This window comes from Cibotium barometz, chromosome 33 (genome assembly GCF_041138505.1).
Source record: "Cibotium barometz isolate CiBa-2024 chromosome 33, ASM4113850v1, whole genome shotgun sequence".
Taxonomy (NCBI): Eukaryota; Viridiplantae; Streptophyta; class Polypodiopsida; order Cyatheales; family Cibotiaceae; genus Cibotium; species Cibotium barometz.
Genome location: NC_141078.1, coordinates 30,945,939 through 30,960,820, shown reverse-complemented (window position 1 = coordinate 30,960,820; position 14,882 = coordinate 30,945,939).

The window sequence follows — 14,882 nt, the reverse complement described above, 5'->3', positions numbered from 1 at the left end:
TTTTCAATGTAGTTTAGATGCTTTTTCAAAGGTCTCTCATAAAGGTCTTTCCCATAGGTTAGTATGTATTAAAGTTAGGTTGGTATGTATTAAATATCCAAATCTAACTTTTCCTCTAGGGTGGTCTTTTTTAATACTTATTTTCCTTTCTTCTTTGAATTATTAACTTGTTCTAAGCATATCTTCATAAGGTTTTAAACGTGTGATGTCTTCCTTGGTTGTGTGTTTGCTTCTCTTTGTCTATTTTTTCTTGTACTCTCAACAACAATAACAGTTCATCACCTTTTTGAAGCATGCCATCCCATTAAGCTAAAGTATGTAAACTTTACTAATTTATTATTTTGGATGGTGGTAGGTGAGCGGATATGGTTGGAGTGTAAGCATAGTACTTTTCAACAGGAGCAATGATAATGTAAATAAGGATTCTAAAAATTTTTATATCCTTCATACGAATTTAAACGTGTGATGTCTTCCTTGGTCTACACTTTGTCTATTTTTTCTTATAATCTAAGCAACAATAACAAGTTCATCACCAATTTGAAGCATGTCTTCCCATTAAGACTAAGTATGTAAACTTTACTAATTTATTATTTTGGATGGTGGTAGGTGAGTGGAGATGGGGTGTAAGCATAGTACTTTTAAAGAAGAGAAATGATAATGTAAATAAGTATTCTAAACTTTTTTATTTCCTTCAGACATGTGATGTCTTCCTTGGTCTTGTGTTTTCTTCTCTTTGTCTATTTTTTCTGATACTCTCAGCAACAATAACAAATTCATCACCTTTTTGAAGCATGTCTTCTCGTTAAGACTAAGTATGTAAACCTTACTAATTTATTATTTTGGATGATGGTGGTAGGTGAGTGGAGATGGTTGGAGTGTACGCATAGTACTTTTAAAGAGAAGCAATGAGAATGGTGGTAGGTGAGTGGAGATGATTGGAGTGTAAGCATAGTACTTTTAAAGAGAAGCAATGAGAATGTAAATAAGGATTCTAAACTTTTTTAATGCTATAAAATGGAAATTTTAATAAGTTTTCTTAGTTTTATGTCTATCAATATAGGACCAAATCTTTTGTTTTCATTTATTTAAAACACACACACACACACACACACACACACACACACACTCACTCACTCACACACACACACACACACACACACTCACTCACTCACTCACACACACACACACACACTTACACACACACACACACACACTCATACACTCACACACGCACGCACACACACACACACACGCACACACACACACACACTCATACACTCACTCACACACACACACACACACGCACGCACATGAATGCATGCAAACATGCATATGTGTGTGCACATGTATGCACACAAACATGCACACGTCCACACACACACACATGTTAAATTCTTTACTTTTATTTTTAAAAATAGTTATGGAGTGTGTGCATGCGCCTGCATGTGCATGTGTGTGTGTGTGTAGAGAGAGAGAGAGAGAGAGAGAGAGAGAGAGAGAGAGAGAGAGAGAGAGAGAGAGAGAGAGAGAGAGAGAGAGTCTTAACATAACATTTACATATATATCTTAATCATTCTCATTAGAATATTAATTATTTAATAAATTAAATTATTAATAGTATATTATAGTATCTTAGTTATTATTATGATAATTTATTGAAATGACATATATCATAATATTAGTACTTATATATGAAAATATTAACTTTAATGAATTTTATCCATATGTTTTTAATATACTTTAGATTTTTTTTAAAGGTCTCCTAGAAAGTCGTCCTATAGGTTGGTATGCATTTAAATATCCAAAACTAACTTTTCCTCTAGGGAGGTCTTTTTTAATACTTATTTTCCTTTCTATTTTGAAGTCTTGAGTTGTTCCAAGAATATCCCTTTGTTTTTGTTTATTTAAAGGTTATCATGGATATTAAAGTACATCAAAATGTTGTGTGTATGATATGTCTTCATAAGGATTTAAACATGTGAGATCTTGTGTTTGCCTCTCTTTGTCTATTTTCTTATACTCTAGGCAACAATAACAAGTCCATCACCTTTTTTATTAATACTATGTATGTTTACTAACATATTCTTTTGGATGGTTATAGGTGAGTGTGGCAATGGTTGCATGGTATTTTAAAAGAGGAGTATTGATAATGGAAATAAGGATTCTAACCTTTTTTATGCTATAAAATGGAAATTTACGGTTTTGCTTAGTGTTGTATAGGACCAAATATTTTGTTTTTTTAACTAAATCTCTCTCTCTCTCTCTCTCTCTCTCTCTCTCTCTCTCGGGAGAGACATGTCTCTCTCTCGGGAGAGACATGTATTAGCTGTTTTTGAGTTAGGATTCTGGGGAGGCCTGGAGATTGCTTAGAGAGCACCCCCTGCCTCCGGCCATTACCTCTCCAAATACATGGGGCTAGTATGCAGCCTCCCTCTACACAATACTAGAGAAGCCTCCACCCACTTCTACCTTCTTCACAGTACAATAGAGATGTTGAGGAGGGCCATCAACAAATTGCATACAGGGGGGGGCATAGGATCATGAGGGCATTGTAGCCGACCGTTTCATACATTCTAGAGATATGATTGCAGACTTGCCAGCTCTCATGTTTGATAGAGCCATGTGTGAGGGGTTTCCTGGGACTTGGAGTACTTCCACAATTGTGCCGATATACAAGTCTAGAGATCCAAGCCTGCCGACTAACTATCGCACCATTATGATTGGTCACTCGTTGGCCAAGCTATATGCCTCTATTCTTGAGTAGGAGTTGAGCAGATGGGCAGAGAGACAAGGGGTCCGAGCTCAGGGGGGACAGGCCGATTTCAGGAGGATATTCTCTACTTTGGATCATATCTTTACCCTCAGGGCTATCATTGAGGAGGGCAGAGCACATGGGAGGAGGATCTATTATGGCTTTGTGGATTTCCACAAGGCCTTTGACACAGTGCCCAGAGCTAGACTGATGTGCAGGCTGCAAGACTTGGGGGTTCCATGTGAGCTCATTTGGGGTATTATGGCACTTTATGAGACAATAGTTGGGTAGGTACAGACTTCAGAGGGTCTCTCCCAACTAGTACACTCCACTATAGGGGTGAAACAGGGCTGCCCGCTCTCTCCGACTCTATTTGGACTATACATTGATGAGATCTCTGATTATATTGGGACACGAGGGAACAGAGGAGCCCAGTTGGCTGGCACTTGGATACCTCTGATCTTATATGCTGATGATATTGTGCTTATAGAGCTGACTCACCAGAGGGTATGCAGAGGCACTTGGATACTTTACATGCTTATGCACAGGACAATGGGCTTTCAGTTAACCTTGGTAAGACCAAAGTTATGGTGTTTAATACTACAGCTCAGTGGGTCTGGAGATCAGTGCCTATTTTCACATATGGGGCAGGAGATAGTGGAGTATGTTGACTCATACACATATCTTGGAGTGGTGTTCATTGGGCCCACATTTTCCATGAGGGGGGCAGCAGAGTCTAGACTGACTAGAGGATATGCAGCACTAGGAGGTCTAGAGAGGATGTGCTCACAAGTACAGTTTCAGGAGCCATGCACTAAGCTGTGGCTTTTTGACATGCTGGTCACATCGACGATGCTATATGGAGTACAAATATGGGGGCCTAGCCTAGATCGTCACAGTCGATCAAGACGCACATACGATGGATGGAGATCGATGGAGAGACCACTTGTGTCCATGATCTCTAGGATGATTTGGGCTAAGGCCTCGTTACCCCATGAGATTATCAGAGAAGCCGAGATAGGAGCACCATCGATCGTAGTCGAGGCTCTTTGCCAGATCAGTGTCCTTCATTCATAGCACCTGGGAGCTTCCCCAACATTGGTATGCACGACTTGCTTTAGAGTCCTCTCATCAGCTAGCCATGGTGGAGGGAGACACTTCATATTGGTATGCACAGATAGCATCCTAGTTTGATCTCCATGGGTTTAGTTTAGATAGACTTCCACCCTTTCGGTACTCTCTGGAGGCACCCTCTCTCACCTTGACACATTTTGAGATTAGTAGAGTCATCAGACAGGACCTCATTTAGTTTTTCACTAGGAGGACATGGCTAGAGCCCTCATAGGAGTTGGGGACAAAGATGGCTTTCTATAGAGGCCATCTTCTCCACACCACTTAGGATGGCTAGAGCCCTCATAGGAGTTGGGGACAAAGATGGATTTCTATAGAGGCCATCTTCTCCACACCACTTAGAATGGCTTTATACTTAGACCAAGCTACATCATGGATACCCATCTGTCTCAGGGATTGAGGTGCGCCATTGGGCAGATCCGCACCTCTTCACATCAATTAGAGATAGAGATAGGAGATTTAGATGCATACCTCCAGGGGACAAGATTTGTCAGATTTGTTGGATAGAGCCAGAGATGGAGGAGCACTACATCTGTCACTGCACAGCATATTATGAGATTCAAGGGCGCTACCATTGCCTTTTCAGAGAGGGATTTGGACCACTAGCTAGAGTCATGGACTATTGTGATAAGAGATGCTTGGGTTTTTATCTCCTGGAGATCTGCAGGCTTAGAGAGTCCATTATCTTAGGAGCAGATGCCCGACTGGCAGGGAGTCCACACAGAGACAGATTATTGACTTCTTTAGAGGGACTACCCAGGAGGACACACAGTTGATAGCCCAGTAGCAGGCACCCCGTGGGACTCTAGTTGAGAGAGCTATCCAATTGGGAAGATCCAAACGCCCGAGGGTTCGCGGAACCTCACATCGGAGATGGTTCCTACACCGGAGGATTCAGAGCATCATTGCGAGGCATCGAGCTTGTCCAGCCAGGCATCTCACTATGGCAGATATCCAGGACATCCAGCAGAGACCCATGCTAGAGCTCCTAGGATGATTACCACTTCAGCCATATACTGTTGTACTCACTGTCGCTTTTGTACTCCTCCATATTCATGTATTCATGTATCCATGTACTCATGTACCCCATTTTGACTAGTAGCATTAGCTTCCCACTCTCCCTAGTTGCTACTTCCGGATGCTCCCTATTGATGTATTGTAGGGCTAGATACTTAGGCTTCAGTTATTTCTTTTCTTTTCCAAACAGTGTATCAGATGTCACATGGTTGTAACTTTGGTCTCATAGGCCACTTTGGCCTTTTGAAGGCGTTAATATAACATTTCATTTCTCTCTCTCTCTCTCTCTCTCTCTCTCTCTCTCTCTCACACACACACACACACACACACACACACCATTCTCCAAAACTATTATGTTAAATTGTAATGCACACACACATGCATTATAATTCAACATAATAGTTTTGGAGTACAGTGGGTGGGTGTGTGTGTGTGTGTGTGTGTGTGTGTGTGTGTGTGTGTGTGTGTGAGAGAGAGAGAGAGAGAGAGAGAGAGAGAGAGAGAGAGACATGCATTATAATTTGACATAATAGTTTTGGAGTACGGTGGGTGGGTGGGTGTAAGAGAGAGAGAGAGAGAGAGAGAGAGAGAGAGAGAGAGAGAGAGAGAGAGAGAGAGAGAGAGAGAGAGAGAGAGAGAGAAGAAACATTTACATACATATCATAATCATTCTCATTAGACTTCTTTATATTTTAAATTATTAAAATGTATATTTTAAGTAATTAAACCATTAAGAATATATTATATTAGCTTAATTATTATGCTAACGATTTATTGAAATCACATATAGTAATATTAATACATATAGTAATATTAATACATATATATGAAAATAGTAATACATAGATATTAATTTTAATGAATTATATACATATATTTTTACATATAGGGCAGCGCTTTTTCTTTAAAAAAATTTGACATTTTTAATGTGTATAAATTTATCATAAAAATAGCCATTATAAATTTATAATGTTATTAATAATATAGTTATTATATTAAGAATATGACATTATCAAAGATTTATTATAGAATTTAGACTTCTTTATATTTTAAATTATTAAAATGTATATTTTAATTAATTAAACCATTAAGAATATATTATATTAGCTTAATTATTATGCTAACGATTTATTGAAATCTTATATAGTAATATTAATACATATATATGAAAATAGTAATACATAGATATTAATTTTAATGAATTATATACATATATTTTTACATATACATATACACATTTTTAATGTGTATAATTTTATCATAAAAATAGCCATTATAAATTTATAATGTTATTAATAATATAGTTATTATATTAAGAATATGACATTATCAAAGATTTATTATAGAATTTATATTTCAAACATTTAGAATACCATAAGTAATGTAAGTATTAAAGGTTAATGTGTATGCATTGAAGCTAAAGATATAAATAAAGTTGTGTATGTGTGTGGGGGGAGGAGGGTGTGTGTGTGCGCGCGCGCGCATGAGTAAAGTCTACTTCATCTATGATGATTGATGAAGTATGTGGAGAAAGGGAATAGTTATATCTCTACATATAGGCATGTATATGCGAGGTGGTGGCATTGACCATTTAGGTTGATGATCATAATTGGTGCAGCCATTTTGCAATGTAGAGATTACTATGCATAGTTTCCACCTTCCACAACCATCTGGGCTCATTTTGGGGCCCGAGAATTTCAAGACAAGGTGTCCAAGAGTAAATTCTATATATTCCATGTGCATACCATTATAGGCTAGCTTTCTACTCTAGCATGTAACCTATGATAGTAAGCTAAAGTTTATAAAAACCATCTACCCTCTCTTAGGCCCACGATCTCATGCAAACATAGGGATGGAGGGTGTCCCCGATCTGCTCACCCATGGCTACTCCTCATAGTGGGGGCCATACAAACATGCGCTAGTCAATGCCTTGACACTATAATGTGAGGCTGGAGCATATGATACCAAGTCAATTAGGATGCTTCTCTATCTAGTTTCTTCTAAGAGCTTTTTTGAAGATGTCTACACAATTTTATATCATTTAGGAAGTAGACCATCTTGACCTCTCTAATAAGTTCAAACATAAAGTGATATTGAATCTCAATGTGTTTCATGTTGGTTGTTGCATTGAAGCTTTTTGGGAAACCTTCTCAAAACACTAACACTAAAATTGAGGTATGTCCTAGTATTATCTTGGAATTTGTATCATGAGGTAGTAGACCATCTTGACCTCTCTGATGAGCTCATACATAAAGTGATATTGAATCTCAATGTGTTTCATGCTAGTTGTTGCATTAGATCTTGTTGGGAAACCTACTCAAAACACTAACAACAAAACTTATGTATATCCTAGTATTAGACTACCAACTAGCTTCCTAATGGATAACTTGAGCTCACAACCTCCATCTAGATACCATGTCAAATGCCTTGATTGTCTCACCTACATGCTTTTTTTGAAAGATAAAAATGTATTCTAGTGCTAATAATGCATAAACTCAACGTCACTCATGTCAAACTCTACACTAAGCATGTGCTATGTATGTCAAATCTTTTTTTAATGGTCCCATCAAGATGAGGTTATCTACATAATCACACACTATGACTTGTGGGTTCACTACTTTGATTGGAATGGCGCTATCATCATTCTTGATGGAGATGACAAGGCCATTGTAAAGAACATTGAAAGAAACAACTTATACAAGCTCTTGACATTTTTAGTCCATGCTTATTTATGTAGCAACAAACTATGGCATGATAGATATGGACACCTTAGTATGCAAACTCTTTTAGAGATGCATAAAGGTAAGCCAGTTGAGAATTTGCCACCAATTTTGACAATTTGGTGTACTTGAAACTTACATGATGGTGGTTAAGCACCATCGAGAACCCTAGTTTTAGGGCCAACGCTCCTCTTCAACTTGTACATATTGACCTTTGTGGAAAGATAAGTAACACCATGAACACTTTTCACAAGATGAATAACATCAATAAATTTTTTTACAAGTGGCCAATTTTAGGGCTAAATTGAAAACTTGTCCAACGAAAATGATTCCCTTATATCTCTTGGAGTCATGGTTTTTTTCACTTGTGTAGCTCCTTAGAAATGATTTATGGTCTTGAACCACCCAACTAGCACCAAACATGTTACTTTGAACTTAAGCCACAAAGATCTTCTCGGCCACCATAGGTCAAAGTTTCTCAACGATGGAGCGAAGCCTCCATGCAAGAGTAGCTAAGTGTGGTTTCTCTCCTCTTCTCCACTAGTGTTCTCTAACTTATCTTGGATAGTAGCATGTTGACTTCAAATTTGCAAATCTAGGTTTGATAAAAGAAAATGATTAATGTCATGGTTGAAAACTAATAATAATTAACACTAATCAAGATAGTAGATTCAAAATAAAGATATTTTGTGTTCATTATCACACAAAAAGTGTGTCATTAAGCACATCCATATATAGTAGACCTAGAGAAATGATTAATGTCATGCTTGAATAATAATTATTATTAACACTAAACAAGATAGTCTATAGAAATAATTAATGTCATGGTTGAACAATTATAATTATTAACTCAAAATAAACACAATCCTTATTCATTCTAACACAAAGTTGTATCCATGAAGCACATCAATATATAGTCTAGATAAATGTTAATATCATGCTTAAATAATAATACACTAATCAAGATAATCTAGAGAAATGATTAATTTCATGGTTGAATAATAATAATAATTAATACTAAGCAAGAGAGAAGACTCAAAATGAACACAATCCTTATTCATTCTCACACAAAGTTGTGTCCTTTAGTACATCAATATATAGTTTAGAGAAGGCATCTCTAGATCTGTTAGGACCTTTAAGACACTTGGAGAAGAAATTTTAATTTCTCAACACAAAAATTAGAGCATGATTGCACAAATTAAAGCATAAACCTTATTAAACAAAATAAAATAAACAAGAGACAGATGGAGAATAGAGTAGAAGTCATTGTTGACACAAGAGTGGGTTGAATTTTCCCCCTGGATAGAGTGTGGCCCTTGTACCACTCTCCCATATTTATATGTATTAGAAAAAGTGGTTGCTTTTCAAAAAGATAATTTCAAAAACAAAGCACAAGCAAGTGCTTTTAAGTTTATGAGCATGCAAGCTCTACAAAAATATAGCAAGCATTAATATAAAGTATTTGGACCTACCAAAAGTATAAAATACTATTTGGTATGTACAAAGGTATGAGGCCTTAGCTTTACAAAAATATAGATGTCTAAATATGAAACCATAAAAGGTGTTCACCTGTCTTCTAAATATCTCATAGTGGTCCAACATATGTTCCACCCGTGATTAACACATGATCCGCCACTCATTCTTTGCCTACATCCAAAATAATAATAATCAGTGCACATAGCTGATTAAACACATTAATCTTGACCATATCATACCAGTGCACATAGCTGAGCAAACACATTAATCTTGGTAGGCATCATACCAGCGCCCGCACACAGCTTGATTAAACACATTAATCCTACTAGATGATATTAAAAGGCGCATCCAAAAATAAAATACCCCAAAATAAAATATTGGGCATCCCCATAGAGATTATGAGATGACTAACAAGATCCACAATTTCCTCCATGATTCCCTCTTATTTCTCACTCATAATTTCTCTATCAATTGCCTAAATTTTCTCAAGCATCTATCATTAAGAATCTAATCTTTTCACTTTTACATTCACCTTTGATTTCTCTCTCACTCAATGTGCTTCGTTCTAGCATGATATACCGGGTTATTGGCCAACTGTGTGTTGCTCATGTTGTCACAATATATGACAATTGCCCTATCCACAGGCTCTCCCATGTCACTAAGTAGCTTTTGAAACCAAGCTACCTCACAAGCTACCATAGCAGCACCCTTGTACTCTGTCTCTATACTCGACAAGGCAACTATTGGCTGCTTCTTACTGCTCCAACTCATAGCAACACTCCCAAATGAGAACGTAAAACCACTGGTAGATCTCCTGTCTACAATACTACCAGCCCAATCAGCATCTGTAAACCCATGCAACTGTATCTCTGTACTAGCCTTATAGAAAAGTCCATAATCAACTGTGGACTTTATGTACCTGAGAATCTATCTAGCCGCATCCAAGGGTGGCTTCCTAGGAGCCTGCATAAACTAACTCACAAGTCCAATAGCATAGCTCAAGTCTGGCCTTGTAATAGAGTCATGTAGATCAAACTACCCACTATGCGCCTATATGTAGTGGGGTCCTCCAAAAGCTTACCTGTATCTACAGAAAGCTTTGTGTTCTGCTCCAATGGCACTGAAATAGGCTTACAGCTTGTCATACCATACTTGGACAACATGTCCAAGCCATACTGGCTCTGTAATAGCAAAATACAATGAGGTGATCTCACTACCTCTATACCCAAGAAATACCGTAGCTCACCCAAATCCTTCATCTCAAACTTATGCTTCAAAATCACCCTGACATCATGTATGTTTGCATCCTGACATCCTGACATCATGTATGTTTGCATCACTATCACCTGTGATAATCAGGTCATCCACATCGATGACTAATAGCATGATCCCTCTATCTGTCTTTTTCACATATAGTGAAAAATCTACATTGGATATCTAAAATCCAATGGTAACAAGATACTCACCGATCTTGTTTGACCATGCTTTGGGTGCCTACTTCAAGCCATACAAGGCTTTGCGTAACCTGCACACAAAATCTGGATGTGCATCACTCTCATAACCTAGTGGTTGCATCATGTACACTTCTTCTTGCAAATCACCATGCAAGAAAGCATTCTTTACATCCATTTGATCTAAAGACCAACCCTTTGCTGCAGCTATAGCAATGACAGCTCTCACGGTTGCCATTCTTGCAACCGGGCTGCTGAATGTCTCCTCATAGTCTATGCCATAAGTCTACACATAGCCCTTGGCAACCAATCTTGCCTTGTACCTGCTCACTGAACCATCAGCATTGTGCTTAACTTTATACACCCACTTACATCCAATTGCATTCTTTTCCTTAGGAAAAGGCACTAACTCCCATGTTGAATTTGCATCCAATGCTGCCATCTCCTCATCCATGGCATCTTCCCATTTCTTATTTCCAATTTCCTGCTCAAAACAAGTGGGCTCAACCTCCTGTATTGCTTTTACCATGTAAGCATAATGATGGGCTGTATATCCATCATATCTCAACGTGTCAATAGGATATCTAACCCTCGTAGACTTGTGTACACCTGGATCACTGCCAGGTGTCCTCAAAACAGCCCTGGTTTGCCTTACACCAGGAGTAACCACAAACGGAATGCCAAGCTCCTCATCAAGGCTCTGCTCAGAGCCACTAGAGTCACCATCCACATATGAGTGACCTACTTATTACAGATCAAGCACAAAAGGTTGGTCTACCTTTTCCTTTCCTTTCCGTGATACATGTGTACCTGCATCATTCCTCCTCAACTTGACTAACCATGGGCTAATATTGGATCCAGTGCTCGAGGACTTCCCAAGTCCACTCAACACCTGTGATTGCTGCTCTACATGCGATGCAACATCAGCACTTCTTACATCTACATCTTCTGTTGCCTTCACTACCTACTGGTGCATACCAGCTACTCATCTCGCGAAGATAACATCTCTGCTTACTCGCATCTCACGAGTGATAGGGTTATAGCATCTATAACCTCTTTGCTTCATAGCATAACCAATGAAGATGCATTTCTCTGCCTTTGGATCCAACTTAGTTCTCACTTCATCAGAAACATGTACATATGCAATACACCCAAACATTTTCAAGTGACATATCCGGTCTTATGCCTGTAAACTTCTGTTCAAGAGTCATACCATGAACAGCTATAGTGAGTGTCCTATTCATAATGTACACAGAAGTTGCTACTGCTTTTGCCCAAAAGTAATGTGGCATATTCTTTTCATCCATCAAGGCACGTGCCACTTCTGCAATGTGCCTGTTTTTCCTTTCTGCAACACCATTTTGTTGCGGAGTGTACCTGCATGTAATCTGCCGACCTTGATTCCGTGCTTTCTCAGAAATCACTAAACTCATTGGAGAAATATTCTCCCCCACCATCTGATCTTAGGCATTTTATTTACATGCCTTTTTCCTTCTTGACCAAGGCTTTAAATTTCTGAAAGTAAGCAAACACCTCACTTTTCTCCTTCATGAAATAAACCCACACTTTCCTAGTGTGTCATCAATGAATGTAACATAGTACCTGCAACCTGCAATTGTTGCAGTCTTGGTAGGTCCCCGTACATCTGAATGTATGACATCCAATGGCCTTGCACTGACATGCTTTTTCATGTGCGAAAGCATGTTTGGCCTGCTTACCAAGTTGGCATGCTTCACATACCTTATGCATATCGTCAACCTTAAACTTTAGCAAACCTGCAACAATACTTTGGGCCTGCATAGACTTTAGCCACGCTATACATTCACATGACCAATACGCTTGTGTGCCATATGTGCATTTTCACTTTGTCCTGTGCCTTGTCTCTTTTGTCAGATTTGTTTACTTTGCTCTTTGCTCTTTGGGTTTGTCTTTTTGCACACGATTGGGTTACTGCATCCTGACAGGGGCGACAATGGCTGGTCCTTTTATAAGGACATTCTGTCTTTGTCGGGGGGTCGGTCTTTTCGAGAAAATTTTTTCGCAGGTCGCGTGTACGAACGCGTGTAGAAGCGCGTGTAACCTGTCTGCAGAGTATGTTCACGCGCATATACACGCGTTTTTGGACGGGTGTATACACGCGTTTTTTGACGGGTGTATACACGCGTTTCTGCAGACAGAAAACTGCGGCGTTTCAGATTTCATGATTTGCAAGCAACTGACTTGAATGATTTAATTTGTGTGAGTCAAGAGACAGCCCATGATGTACATGAAGATGTTTGTTGCAGGTTCTTTATGGATATTCCAAGTTCTTCATCCGATCCATTTGCGTACAGCAATTGGTTGATGGAGATGATGAATCACTTTGGGCGCCAACCTGGTCCGGTTGAGCTTACAGAGTATATGTATGCCCATCCCCCTCCTTCCCTGCCTGGTGTCTATACCCCTACCGCGAGTATCCAGGGCACTCCAGTGCCGTCTATTCCTCCGAGTCCGACGAGACGGCATGCAGCTTCTCCTCTTCCACGTCCACCGAGGAGACATACCTCGTCCCAGACACACTCACGTACACCCTCACAGTCACCATCACGTGCTCCCTCAGAGCCACCGTCACGTCAGGGCTCACAGCCACCGTCACGTAGACAATCCCCCAGTCGTGACTCCACCCGCAGCAGTAGGAAGAGTGGGAGTGGAGGATGCGGCGGGTGCTTTGGTGGGGGAGGTGGGGGAGGTAGTAGGGCATGCGGTGAGAGAGGAGATAGAGGGAGAAGAGTTAGAGGAGACAGTTCGGAAGAGGAGGAGATGAGAGAGATGGAGAGAGTGGTTTGCTATGATGTGACGGATAGGGGCGGGATAGTGATGGATGCGAGGGGGAGGGAGGTAATGGAGTACATGCGTGGGGTAGTATCAAACTCATATAGAAATTGTTTTATTAAATTTAAAGATCAAAATAGCCGATTAGTTGGGGAGGTGATAGAGGCTGTACATAGTCGGTACCCCAATCCCCCACATGCTACATTCTCGGATGTATGGGGAAGGACGCGAATAAGGGAGATCTTAAGTAATAAAAGATCTCACCTTAAAAAACTCGCGTACGATGACCGGCTAAATGTAGCTGCGGGTGGCTATCCTGCCGAGAAACCTGCCACTGCGCACAAACGCGAGTGGAAGGAGGCAAAGAAACGAGCAGAGGGTGGCGTGAAGAGCAGGCAGCATGTGGAGGCACGACGGATCCAGATGGAGACCGTTGGATCTTCGCATTTCGGATCTGGCGGCGTCGAGTCATGGGAGGCAGAGTTCGTAAGTATCCTGCCACTTTATTTGATTGTTTACTTAATTCATTGATTCTATGAATTGTTTTAATCTTACAAATTGTGTTGATTATGATACAGCGACGGGTTACGGGGAGGAAGCCCACAACCCACGATACTGCGTATGCTCGCCGGCATAGCAGACGTGACACGTGGGCCATCTTCAGAGCCGAGGGACGTATTACGGACGCGCAGTTTGAGTTGGCCATGAGACCATACGGTCGACAGGTACTTGAAAATTCGTAACAAATGGTTTTGGTTTATTGAATTGCATATATATATACTTATATACTATATATTACTTGAATAGGCACAAGCTGCTGATGATCCACCGGCCGTCGCTGCAGAGGGTGGACGTGAGCACTACTCCTCGGACATTCCGACCGATGCGAGCTCATCTGAGCATGGGGGGAGCACCGAGTCATCATCTGGGTCTGAGTAGTACTCAGACTTGTAGTATCACATTCCATATTTAGGATGTGATTGTATATATTTTTTTGTAAACTCAAGCCATGGGCTACTTCGAGATATGGACTCCCTTGTATACATGTATGAAATTTTGATAGTAATATTGAATTGATTGATCGATAGTATTACATTCATGTCTGTCTTGAATCGTGTAATGACAATGTATGCATTCATGTCGTTCTTGTCTTAATCTCCCTCGTGCATATGTTCTTCGTGGATGGTCTAATGGGATGGTCTAATGCACCAAAAACCCTAAACCAGAGAGTGCTATTGGGTGCTGGAATGCTGGAACAGTATTCAGGCACCAAATAGCACTCTCTGGATTTTTTTTTTTTGCTCTCTGTTCGCGTGTATAAACGCGTCAAGACTGCTAAAACTTGCGTGTATCTGCGCGGATACCCTGGAAATTACGCGTGTATTAATGCGTATAAACTGGCAATAACGCGTGTATAAGCGCATCTAAATTAAAGAAACGCGTGTATAGACGCAAGTAAAAACGCGTCTGGGACATTGGAACTGAACAGGATGCGGCTATACACCCGTGTATAAGCGCGTCTAA